The 13589-nt window shown below is 42.1% G+C and overlaps 1 protein-coding gene across 1 annotated transcript in view; it reads right to left on the bottom strand.

The window, feature by feature from the left end:
• Window positions 1-12814, bottom strand: part of LOC147336396 (NACHT, LRR and PYD domains-containing protein 1b allele 2-like) — a 198003-nt gene extending 185189 nt beyond the window's left edge. Inside the window, exons 1-2 of the mRNA XM_086287074.1 lie at window positions 12642-12814; window positions 11037-11210 (exon numbers count right to left, since the gene is read on the bottom strand). The gene's annotated coding sequence lies outside the window, so the exon portion shown is untranslated. The remainder of the gene's footprint in view (window positions 1-11036; window positions 11211-12641) is intronic.
• Window positions 12815-13589: the final 775 nt, after the last annotated feature.

Below are 13589 nucleotides of genomic sequence, written 5' to 3'. Positions count from 1 at the left end.
ATCGTTCATGCCCTCTCTTGGGAAAGAAGCTGTCGTGGTTCCTGGTCCTAAATCTAGTCGTCCAAAAGTTCTAAACGACTTCAGGCCTGCTGCCCTCACCTCAGTCTTTGAACAAATCATCAGAAATGTGATTATGGAAGACACTGAACTTCAGCTTGATTCAATGCAGATTGCACATAAGCCCAACAGAGGAGTGGAGGACGCGCTTTTGATTCTACTTCACCTGATTGTCAAACATGTAGAGAGTAAAGGACTTCAGTTCATCGATTTCTCTGCTGCTTTCAATAACACAGCCCCAGATTTGAATCAAAAGACTTTTAGAACAGTTTGAAATCCGGACAAACCTGAGCAAGTGCAGTCATATAAATATCTTGGGGCCATTGAGTCTGTTTTATCATGAGAATGATGCAGGACAAAGTCTTATAAAAGCAGCTTTGTCCCTGCTGCCGTCACTAAACTTAATAACTAATAACTGTTTTCCTGATTTGATTAATCGCGTCTAATTTCCAAATATGTGTCTGTCAGGTTTAAATCGATGTGTGTGATTGTGAAGGGATGACAAATGCTATTATTTTTCTGTAAAGCAAATTTACGTAAAAGTAAAGTAACCTTGATATGTCAGGATGTAGATGTCCTACCCAAAAACGTCATCAGCCCTGAAACATCGGTACTGTTCCAGGCAGCATTGCTGTCCACACGTCCATCAGAGTGTTAGAGGTGGCTGTCACAGATGTTGCAGTCTGCTCTCTGTTTCCATGAAACAACCACACTTGAAATGATCATTAAAGCTACCTGTACTAAAGGAAGCTGAGAACATGGCAGACGTGGGACTGACTGTGATCAGACTGTGACGATTGTTCTTGAGCAGATCTACAGGTCAGCTGTTCCACATCATGTTTCTAGGATGGAGCCGTTTGGAATAATGCCGCCCTCTGCTGGACAGATATCGTGTTGTCCCTGAGTCCTTCTGATCCTCAGCACTTTCTATCAGGAGTTTGGAGTTTAGTCTGTTACTGTTTGTTTTTTTACCATTTCTTCTTGGATCAACTGTAACCCACATAATTTCTGACTCACTCTGACTCTGATAGTTTCAGGATGACCTGCCATTATCCAATCACACATCTGCTTACCTGCATCTTTTGCTCGTTTCTCCTCCTCTTCTTTTCTATTTTTTCCAAGTTGAGCACCATGATGGCTTTGAACTTTTCTTGTCCATCTTCCATTGGTTTTAATTTTGCACTCCAGTATGAACACAAATCCCCCAACACAAGGATCACCACAACATGATCTAATAGACCGACACCTTAGTTCACAGATTCACTTCATCTAGGGTGCATTTCTGAGATTTCACACAACCCAGGATTCAAATCATGAATACATAATGGACTTGGATTTACAACATTATAAATGAAATGTGCTCTTTTTGGAAGCAGCAGGGGCCCCCTCCCCTCAAACTGTAAATTTAAATTGTTATTGATCCTTTACCCCTGGTCCTAAAGTGTATACTTATTTTCTTACTCTTCTTATTGTTTGTTTACTTGCACTGCTGTAACTGGAGCCTCGTCATCTCATATCTCTGTATACTGGACTGTCTGTAGCGGAGATGACAATAAAGTTTACTTTGACTTTGGCAGCGAGCAGGCGCACCGAGGGCTCTCGCGCTCACTTTTGTGTATAGAATTTCGAAAAAACATTGGTGCAAATTATAAGTCTGTATCATGATGCCTGGTGTTTTTGTGTTTGTTGGTTTGTTTTTATTTTTCTTTATTTTGTGAGTTGGTTATTAGATGCTGCTCCAGCCGGTCAGACTCATCTGGCTAACCTAACAGCAGTCCTGGCCAGGCTAGAAAAATATGGATTGAGAGCAAACAAAAACAAATGTGAGTTCTTCAAGGATGCCATTGAGTATTGTGGACACAAGATCGACAGACATGGGCTCCACAAAACCGAGGACAAAGTTGAAGCAGTCCTGAAGGCACCAGACACTAAAAATGTGAGTCAGCTACGTTCATTCTTGGTCTTAATTAATTATTACCACAAGTTTCTACCAAACCTTTCAACAGTCCTGCACCCGCTGAACTCTCTGCTGCAACAAAATGTCAAATGGAAATGGACAAACTATGAAGAGGCATTTAATTTAGTTAAGTTAAGCAGCTCATTACATCAGAGGAGGTTCTGACACACTTTGACCCCAATCTACCACTTCGCCTCGCCTGTGATGCCTCACCATATGGCATTGGTGCCGTGCTATCTCACAAAATGCCTGATAGATCCAAACGACTACTTGCCTTTGCCTCAAGGTCCCTAAATGCAGCCGAGCGCAACTATACGCAGATAGACAGAGAAACACTCAGTCTAGTGTGGGGAGTGAAGAAGTTTAATCAGTATTTATATGGACGACACTTCACCCTGATCACAGACCACCGACCGCTGGTGTCCATCTTTAACCCTCAGAAAGGTATTCCAACCATGGCTGCGGCACGCTTGCTTGGGCTTTGTTCCTGGGTGCACACACCTACACCATTGAGTTCAAAGGGACAAAGCTACATGGAAATGCAGATGGACTTTCACGTCTTCCACACATGCAACCCACCGAAGAAATGACTGATCCAGACAACGCACCCAGGTCCCATCTGACGTTGTTCACTTGATGTTCTGAAGCCCAGTACGGACCTTAACACGGGCTCCATGTGGACATATTAGATTAACTGTTTTTTAAGACCAGTTTCTTGAATTAAATGACGGTGTGATTTTTATTTTGTGCTTTTAGTGCAGAGAGAGTCTCTGTGGAGGTTGGATGTTCTCCCCGTGTTTGTGTGGGTCCTCTCAGGGGACTCTGGCTTCCTCCCACAGTTCACAGACATTCAGGTAGTGGGGTTAGGTTAACTGGTGAATAAGTGTGAGCGTGAACGGTCGTCTGTCTCCTCACCCTGTGTTAGCTGGGATCCACTCCAGCTCGTACATGCCCGTCAGGCACCATCCTCATACCTGTTCTGGTAAATCCAGTCCTGGAAGACACAGCTCACCTGGAATCTGTGTTCATGTTATAAAATGTTACATTTCATTAGAAGTTGGTTGTATTCCAGTTTTATGTTGCAGTTTTCACTTTTGAAAGGGAAGGTTAGTCCAGCTCAGTCAGATGCTGAATGCTCCCTTTCAGTACGTTGTTGTATTAAACGATGACGCAGCAGACGACACATTGTAGCCATGTTAAAAATCATGCAACAGACCCTTGGTCACGATGTCGTTGTGGGGATGTCTAAAGGCTGGCTTCCTTCTAATAACCGTAACAAGTGTTTATGGCGCTCCTTGTGATGCTGGGTCAAAGTTCAGCCTCTGAAGACCTCGACGTGTTTGAAGTTATCCACAGGGTGCGAGGTCCACTTCAAAGGTGTTCTATGTTAGATGTTGGTCAGGTTAATCAAAATGGAAACTGTTGAACGTTTCAGAAGTTTACACATTAACCAACATGGTCCAGCACTAAACATCATAAAGCCTTTAGTTTTTGGAGAGAGGATGCTGCCATCAAATTCAAAATGGGCTAATATTTTTCTTTAAATGTTTCATTTTCTCACTTTGTTTAAAATACTGGTTTATAGGATTTGCAAATGATTGCATTCTGTTCTTAATCATATTTAACACAGCGGATCAAACGTGGGGAAGTGGGTGTTATATTCAGATTGTGGGATACATTTAGGAAATGTAAAACTTTTGATGTTAATGTTGTTTATTTGCAGGCAGTGGCGGTCCTAGCCTGTTTGGCACCCTGGGCGAACAATCCCTCTGGCGCCCCCCCCACACACACACACAGACACAAATCCTTACACACATTAACATAAAGCTGCTGCACACACACACACACACACACACACACACACACACACACACACACACAGAGAGAGAGTAGCCATTGTATGCAGACGGCTACCAAACAGCCATCATAATTCGTCATACAATGAGAACAGGACAAATCAACAATTGACAAGGACTAATTAATATTTAAATCTGTAACATAATGTATTGTTTGGAGTTTAGTCTGTTACTGTTTGTTTTTTTACCATTTCTTCTTGGAGCAACTGTAACCCACATAATTTCTGACTCACTCTGATTCTGATAGTTTCAGGATGACCTGCCATTATCCAATCACACATCTGCTTACCTGCATCTTTTGCTCGTTTCTCCTCCTCTTCTTTTCTATTTTTTCTAAGTTGAGCACCATGATGGCTTTGAACTTTTCTTGTCCATCTTCCATTGGTTTTAATTTTGCACTCCAGTATGAACACAAATCCCCCAACACAAGGATCACCACAACATGATCTAATAGACCTACACCTTAGTTCACAGATTCACTTCATCTAGGGTGCATTTCTGAGATTTCACACAACCCAGGATTCAAATCATGAATACATAATGGACTTGGATTTACAACATTATAAATGAAATGTGCTCTTTTTGGAAGCAGCAGGGGCCCCCTCCCCTCAAACTGTAAATTTAAATTGTTATTGATCCTTTACCCCTGGTCCTAAAGTGTATATTTATTTTCTTACTCTTCTTATTGTTTGTTTACTTGCACTGCTGTAACTGGAGCCTCGTCATCTCATATCTCTGTATACTGGACTGTCTGTAGCGGAGATGACAATAAAGTTTACTTTGACTTTGGCAGCGAGCAGGCGCACCGAGGGCTCTCGCGCTCACTTTCGTGTATAGAATTTCGAAAAAACATTGGTGCAAATTATAAGTCTGTATCATGATGCCTGGTGTTTTTGTGTTTGTTGGTTTGTTTTTATTTTTCTTTATTTTGTGAGTTGGTTATTAGATGCTGCTCCAGCCGGTCAGACTCATCTGGCTAACCTAACAGCAGTCCTGGCCAGGCTAGAAAAATATGGATTGAGAGCAAACAAAAACAAATGTGAGTTCTTCAAGGATGCCATTGAGTATTGTGGACACAAGATCGACAGACATGGGCTCCACAAAACCGAGGACAAAGTTGAAGCAGTCCTGAAGGCACCAGACACTAAAAATGTGAGTCAGCTACGTTCATTCTTGGGCTTAATTAATTATTACCACAAGTTTCTACCAAACCTTTCAACAGTCCTGCACCCGCTGAACTCTCTGCTGCAACAAAATGTCAAATGGAAATGGACAAACTATGAAGAGGCATTTAATTTAGTTAAGTTAAGCAGCTCATTACATCAGAGGAGGTTCTGACACACTTTGACCCCAATCTACCACTTCGCCTCGCCTGTGATGCCTCACCATATGGCATTGGTGCCGTGCTATCTCACAAAATGCCTGATAGATCCAAACGACTACTTGCCTTTGCCTCAAGGTCCCTAAATGCAGCCGAGCACAACTATACGCAGATAGACAGAGAAACACTCAGTCTAGTGTGGGGAGTGAAGAAGTTTAATCAGTATTTATATGGACGACACTTCACCCTGATCACAGACCACCGACCGCTGGTGTCCATCTTTAACCCTCAGAAAGGTATTCCAACCATGGCTGCGGCACGCTTGCTTGGGCTTTGTTCCTGGGTGCACACACCTACACCATTGAGTTCAAAGGGACAAAGCTACATGGAAATGCAGATGGACTTTCACGTCTTCCACACATGCAACCCACCGAAGAAATGACTGCTCCAGCTACTGTGTTTCATGTTACACAAATGGAACCCCTACCTGTCACAAGTGCTCAGGTGAAAAGAGAAACGAGCCAAAACACAATCTTGTCAAACGATCTTACTGTGAATGGTTGGCCGTCCTGTAGTGACACTCAGTTCTCTGCGTACTCCACCCGCAAAGACCAACTATCCGTTTGCCAAGGATGTGTCATGTGGGGAACTCGTGTCATCTGCCACCCAAACTACGTACAAAGGTACTGGACTCACTGCACGATGGACATTTGGGTGTTAAGATGAAAGGTCTTGCTAGAAGCTATGTTTGGTGGCCAGGCACTGATTGTGAAATGGAGAATATGGCTAAATCCTGCATTGTTTGCCAGCAGACGCTGCGCCAGCCTCAAACAGCACCTGTACACGCGTGGGAGTGGCCATCTGCTCCATGGCAACGCATTCATATAGACTATGCTGGCCCATTTATGGACCAAATGTTCCAGGTTGTGGTTGATGCCCACTCAAAGTGGCCAGAAATCTTCCCCGTAAAGCAAGCAACAGCTGCCAGCACGATCAATAGTCTTTGGTCACCGTTTGCACGCACAGGTCTGCCACAACAGCTCGTAAGTGACAATGGTCATCAGTTTACTGGAGAGGAGTTCCAGTGTTTCCTTGGGAGTAACGGCATACGACATATCACTTCAGCTCACCATCATCCTGCAACAAAGCTGAACCAGCCAGTCGCACAGAGGGGAAACCGCTACAACAGAAAATTGACAATTTTTTTACTGTCTTACCACTCATGCAACAACTGGACACACACCTGCAATGCTCTTCATGGGATGAGATCTGAGATCACATCTAGATTTGCTGAAACCAGACATTCGCAAGGATGTCCAAGATAAACAGTCTTCCATGGTGGAAGCAACAAGAAACAAAACCAGGTTCTTCAATGTTGGACAAAGAGTTCTCGCCAGAGACTACAGAGACCCAAGTAAGAAAAGGCATTCTGGCACGATTCGTTCACGGACCGGACCGCTGATATACACCATAAATGTTGGAGCCAACTTAGTCTGGCGTAGACATGTTGATCAGATTCTAGATGCAGAATGTCACGTGGTTCCAGAGCAACCTGAGAGGACACATCTACACCTCAAGATTCAGAAGAGTTTGCCCTCGCTTCACCACCTGAGGTTCAGGGTTTACGTGAAACCACCAATGTTCAAACACCTGAACTTTCCACACAGAGCACTATGGACTCTGACCAAACAGGCAGACGTTACCCTGAGAGAAATCCCAGAGCACCTCAGAGACTGAACTTATAGGTTTCCAGTTCATTTTGTAAGGAAAGCAGTTAAAATGTTTAAGAGGAAACAACCTACCTCTATGTTGTAAATCACTGAGTAGGTGTCATATTTCAGTTTAAGTACAATCTTATGCTTATGCATAAGCTTATGCTAGACGAGTCCAGAAGTACAGAAACCTTGTGTACAGCGTTGGAGATGAAGTTCTTCTCTTGAACATGAAACGTGGAAGGAAGGGAGGAAGACTTGATCCAGATTTTTCAGGACCCTACACCATTCAAGACATCGCTGGCAAATGTGTGAGATTAAAAAAACACGGAAGGAGCAACTTTAAGAAATCACTACAGCATTGACCATATCAAGCCATACAGAAGAAGCCACCATGTAAATATCAGTGACAATTAAAAATACCCAACTCGCAGTCAGACGGTGAACAGCAGCACAGACCTGAAGATGCCTCCCTGCCATCCTACTGCTAACCCTCAGTGCCAGCAAAGTCCAGAGGATTCATTATGCACCCAAAACGGCTGACACAAGGAGTTTAATTGTGTTCCAGGACCAGAAACGCGTGAACAAGAACTTCCCTCCCGGAAACAAAGCTTAGAAAATGAAGGTGACATAGTGAACAACTCTTTTTGACCAGTTGGTCATTTGTTGCCAGTTTGGCGTTGCAACTTAATTGACTGTTGCATGACTTTGTTTGCATTTTGAAGTCTTCAACTCATATTGGATATAAAGAAACATGCAACGTGCACTGAGCTTGTGGAAGTCTGGAAATGGATCTGCCTGTCAGTAATTTTCTATTTTGCCCACCCGCTGTACCTTTCCTATTTCTCTGCGTGTAAATGCATGCCTATTGTATTGACTTTTTCCTGTTGTGGCCCGTCGGCCTTTACCAAGCTTATCCACTACAAATCTCATGCATGCCTGAGCTAACTTATCATATTTTTCTTTTAGTAAAGAGGCTATGGCGTGCAAAGGATACTGGGAGCTTGGAGGCAGCTGTTGGACCATACAAGTTATTGGATTCCTCTTTTCGAACACTGCAGGGGTCACGGTGGTTTCTGATGAGGTAAGAGAACTTATCATTATTGAGTCTGATTTCGAGGTTCTGCTCCTTCTGAAGCATTTGCAGTGCAGAGACCATTAATAGTTTAAAATGTGCGGGTAGGTGGGGGGTTATATTGCAAAACTCTGATAAGGTTTCACCCATTCACTTCAACAGGAAAAAATGTTATCAACCACAACACAGATGTTGTGACATCATAATACCCAGTTTCAGTATATGCAGAAAGAACCTTTATCAGCAATTCTATTCCTTTAGATGTTTTTGTGTACAGCACTCAAGCAGTTACTTCAAAAATTGTTGCTGTTGTTGTATAAACTCAGATTTTTCAAAACAGGTCATTGATGCATATCTGCACCGTGTTATTGACAGACGAAAGGTAAGTAAGAAATGTCATTTACCTACTAATTTTGAAATAAAAAAAAAACCTATTTACTGTTCTATAACATTTTTCTATACTTGTGCAGAATGCTGCACACCTGCTCTGTTCAGTAGTTGCAAGCTCGTTGTTTTCTGGGCAGTTCAGATGCCTCAACTGGTATGTTGAAAGCTCAGAAGTGGTCCAAACAGTTGACTCCTTTCTGTTGCTGAGGAAAGAGTTTGGTTCCTTTAAAGAAGACTATATTTGAAAACACCCTGAGACGCATGGTACCTAAGTAAATCCAAATTACTCTGCACTTCCAATCCCACAGATGAAGTTCCCAGTTGAAGACGTGGCTGTGCCCTGTGAACTTTGGTACACACTGGATTCTTGTGGTATGTGTTCATTTTGTTATTAATTTGCATAATTTGTTGTGAAGCAGTTTCTTGCACAAAGTGTTATTTTTAAATAAGTTTTCAGTGGCACAAACAATTGTAATTTTTAATTTAACTTTTTCTTTAGATTGTCAACATTTCTGCACAGAAAATACTGCTCATAGACCCCATGGGAATGAAGGTGTTTATGACAGGAAAATTCTGCGCAACTGGAGGTATGTATGATACTGAGGTGTTATTCTTAGATTAAAAAAAAAAAATCTTGTTTCATTACAAACACTTTTGTTCAACTAGGAATTTTCTGAGGATGAGAGGGCATGAAGACACCATGGAGTGGCAGTTACAGACTATGCAACACAACAAGCGACAGGATTCCAGCAGTTGTGGAGTTTTACTGTTAAAGGTAACCCTTATTCAAATGATTCAGTTTCTTGTTAGCTAGAATTAAGACTTTAAGTAAATTTAAGTGAAGTGAAAGTTATTTCGGTCAACAACAACAAAGATGATCATTTTACATAGAAGTACTTAATCATACAGTAACTGAAAAAGGAATAGGCTGAAGCCTTGTGGCTTATAATTATCCTATCCTTTACCTAATTAAGACTTTACATTCTAATTATGATCAATCTCACAGTTTGCAGAACACTACCTTGATTTTGGAGAGGTCAGTGAGGTGTCAACCACTACAGAGCCAGTTGTGCTGAAGCGAATGCAGATAGCTTGCACCCTACTTGAAAATCGAGGTAAGTCCAGTAAAGTCCTTATCACGTTAGTGCGTACTTCCAATTTAAATAGTGCTTTTCAAACAGCACAGTACAAATAGTGCTCTTCAAACACTTTCAGATAAGACCCTTCTCAAAGTCTAATTTAGACTAATTTTCCAGGAAGTATATTTGGAAAAAATGTACTATTATTTTTTAATTATTCAATAAATAATGTTTGATTAAAACCTAACTATGATTGTGTTTCAGGGAACGCTGAGGACTACTGCATTGTTTGCTCCATGTTAGATGCTAACGCTGACCGCAGCATGATTGAAATGGTAAAACAAAACAAAACAAAAGAAACACATAAGTCTTAGTATCATTACTTGCCAATCATAATTAAAATGTTGAGTAATAGTATTCACCAAACAGAATATGAGCCATTTATTTTTCCTTTCCAGGTGCAGTGTGAATCTTGCCAAAGATGGGCACATTTTGCATGTGAAAAATATAAAGAGAGCAACCAAGAATATAAATGCCAAAAATGTAGCCAGAGTCAGACAGAGACTGTGCAGAGACTGTAGAAGGACAGAGCAGCAGCAGAGCAGTCCAGATACACTGATGATCCTCTGTCAGATCCAGAGGGACACACAGGGATGATGCTGGACTCTACATTGTGTCTGACAGTGGAGCTGTTCTCAGAGCAGTTCACTCTGCAGCACTGACAGTCATCTGCACTTCTTCTCATTCCTCTGTCAGTCACTGCTGGATGAAGCTCTCCTCTCCACCTCCCAGTAACATGGCCCAGTCAGAACGTCTCTACACACAAGCTGCTGCTGCTTCAACCTCTCTGGATCATCAGGACACAGCTCCTCCTCTCTCAGCACACACACCGTCCTGTTTACCATCATCACCTCCACCTGCAGAGAGAAGAAGGAAGAGCAGAGGAGATAAACGAGTGTTTCCAGAGACTCTTCATCAGCTGTCAGTCAGTGATGCAGCACATCCAGTATAAAGAGCAGCAGGGACTTCAGTGCTGGGACTGTACTAGGACTCATTGTTGCTTCACTTTTTCTAATCTTTGGATTTTTATTGAAGTTGATGAAAATGTTTTTCCCTCCTAGTTTGAGTTTGGACTTTCATTCATTAGAAGAACCTTGGTGTGTCCACTCTGAGCTCTGTAGGAACCCCAACAACAAGCCCAACAATCCAGATGGACGGTTCCAGCTGTTCACTGGAGGAATTCCATCCAAACATCTGCTCTCACTAAATTCTTCCTCACCTACAGACTGTGTTCTTCACTGCTTTAAACATGGAAATGAATGCAGTCATTGGTCTGCGTGCTGCTTTGTTCAGAGAGCTGATTGGCTGTTGACAGCGTTTGATCAGAGCGTGTCAGCCGTTACCATGGTGACCATAAAGGTGAGAAACAGGAAGTGTTTGTGTCCAATCCTGAAGCCTGTCACCGTTCTCCTCTCACAGCTTCACTGAGAAGCTGCAGCTTTACAGGAAACACTGGATCTTTGTTTCATACTGACTGTGTTTAGTACAATACTGCTGACAGCACCACCCACTCACTCCATCACTCTACTGACCTCAGAGTCTCCAGTCTGTAGTCTGGACTCTGCTGAAGATCAGACAGCTGCTTCACATCTGGATCCTTCAGGTTGTTTCCTTGCAGCTCCAGCTCTCTCAGATGGGAGGGGTTGGACTTCAGTGCTGCTGCCAGATAATCACAGCTGATCTTTGACAAACCACAGTTGATCAATCTGTATAAAGAATGAAAGATGTAAGTTTATTAGACAAAGTGTGAGCTTGAAATCATTCAGTGTTTCATCATCTGTTCAGAGCTGAAGAAGGTTCAGAATGTAGAAGTTTAGAAAATGGAAACTCCAAACAGCTGAAGCCAACAGGAAGCAGCTTCAAACAGGAAACTGTGCAGAGTTTCAGACTATATGTCCTGATGCAGCCAGTTGGATTTTGTAAAGGAACTAACTGTCATCTGAAGCTTCAAATGGAACTAAGACTTCCTCCACTAGGTGGCAGTGTCTGATGAGAAAGTGTTAGTGGAGCTGGCCTGGAGTCAGAAACAGGAAGATGCAGGATTTGGGCTGAAATGGGGGAAAGTGGTTCGCACTAGTGCCTTAAAGCAAGAAGGTTGTAGGTTGAAGCTTGTTGGCCTTTCTGTGGAGGTTGGATGTTCTCCCACAGTCCAATGAAATGCTGCTTAGGTTCATTGGTGCTTCTAAATTGGCTGTAGGTGTGGCTGTGAGAGAGTGCTTCTCTGTCTCTCTCTGTTGGCCCTGTGATGGACTGCTCACCTGTGCAGGTGGACCACGCCTCTTGCCCTATGACAGCTAGGGCACAGGCTGCAGCCCTGTGAGCCTAAGCTGAATAAACAGTTAGCAAAAATGATCCATAGATGGCCTGAAATCCCCCAGTTAGCAGTTTGGTAGATAGCTATGACATGCTAATCCCATCCAGCAGCTGTATTCTACCTGTAAGCTGATCCCTGCTGAGCCAAAGCACTTTTTCATATACAAATTACAACCTTTAATAGAAACCTATTGGTCAGCATCTTATTAGCCTGCTGTTAGCTTCATTCCACAGAAAACTGAGAGAAACTAACAGAGTTGATAAAGAATAAAGAGAAATGTGCTGATTTAAAGCCTTTGAAGTGCTTCAGATGATCTCTGTCCACTTCTGTCCACTCATTCATTCATGTAAGCTTTCTAATGCAGCTTTGATCTTCACAGTCTGCTTCATGAATCTCATTCTAACCCTGAATGTCAGAGTGTTCCTCCTTCTCTTTCCCATCATTCATGCTGGCAGTGGAGGAGATTTGGATGTTGGACTGTGTTTTGGATGATGTGTGTATGTTTGTGTTGGACTGCTGTCTGTAAAGCAAACGCACATTTTGCTTTGGATTTCAGTGTCAGACAGACTTTAAGGTGGAATGAAGAGTTGGAGAGTTTCACAGTGAATTATCCAGTGGAGGATTTTTCTTCTTCTTTGAAGGTTTGAAATGTGAACATTGTTCTGCTGCAGTCAATGGACTAAACCAGAGAAGAAGAAAACAGACTTTACCATGAAGATCCTCAGTGTGGATCAGTATAATATCAGCCTGATGTCTGCAGTTTAGTGTCAGCACAACTTTCACATCATATTCATCTCAGCACAACTAAAACATGCTGACTGACCTCAGAGTTTCAAGTCCACATCCTGGACTCTCCAGGAAACCACACAGATGCTTCACTCCTGAATCCTGCAGGTTGTCGTTGTATCTCAGGTCCAGCTGTCTCAGATGGGAGGGGTTGGACTTCAGTGCTGCTGCCAGATAATCACAGCTGATCTCTGACAAACCACAGCCCCACAATCTGTATAAAGAATGAAAGATGTAAGTTTATTAGACAAAGTGTGAGCTTGAAATCATTCAGTGTTTCATCATCTGTTCAGAGCTGAAGAAGGTTCAGAATGTAGAAGTTTAGAAAATGGAAACTCCAAACAGCTGACAGAGTTCATACGCCTTTGTCAGGGTCAAATTCAAGCAAGACCATGTGAAAATTAAAACACATCATCCTAGGTGAACTTAAACACCTTTGTTCCCCTTTTGTTAAGACATAGAAAAGTACACCACACAAAAATACTGCAAAAGGAAACGGTCGCCTTATATACATAGTGTATAAACTCAAAATGCACATTTCACTTCAAATTAAGATTAAGGCTTTGAACAGATCACATAGTTCAGTTCAACATATAAGACTTTAAGAATGCACAAGCATCTACTTAAAATCTATTTAATTTATCATCCATGATATTATTTTGTACAATTCCAATGTATTTTGTTCATCTCCCTTAAATAAACAGGCAGTCTTAAAGTATGAAATATTCATATACAAACACATATAAATGTGTGTACTGTCTCAGTGGCTGATAGTACCCCACAGGCCTCAGTGTGAGCTTGAAGACATTTATAATGTTTAAGTAGTTTAATGTGCAGGTGCTGACGATAAACACATTTTGAATGAAAGCCGGGGAACTTTGGTAGCACAGAAACAAGTGGCTATTCTTTGTGACTATATGGATCACTCACAATACCATTATTTCACACAAAGGCACCAAATTAATACTCAAAAAAGCTGCAGCAA

The sequence above is a fragment of the Aulonocara sp. 'chitande type north' Nkhata Bay genome, linkage group LG3, assembly GCF_057382095.1.
Source record: "Aulonocara sp. 'chitande type north' Nkhata Bay isolate Kocher_YH1m ecotype deep benthic linkage group LG3, A_spYH_male_GT1.1, whole genome shotgun sequence".
In the NCBI taxonomy this organism is placed as follows: Eukaryota; Metazoa; Chordata; class Actinopteri; order Cichliformes; family Cichlidae; genus Aulonocara; species Aulonocara sp. 'chitande type north' Nkhata Bay.
This window is presented reverse-complemented; position numbering and strand designations above follow the sequence as displayed.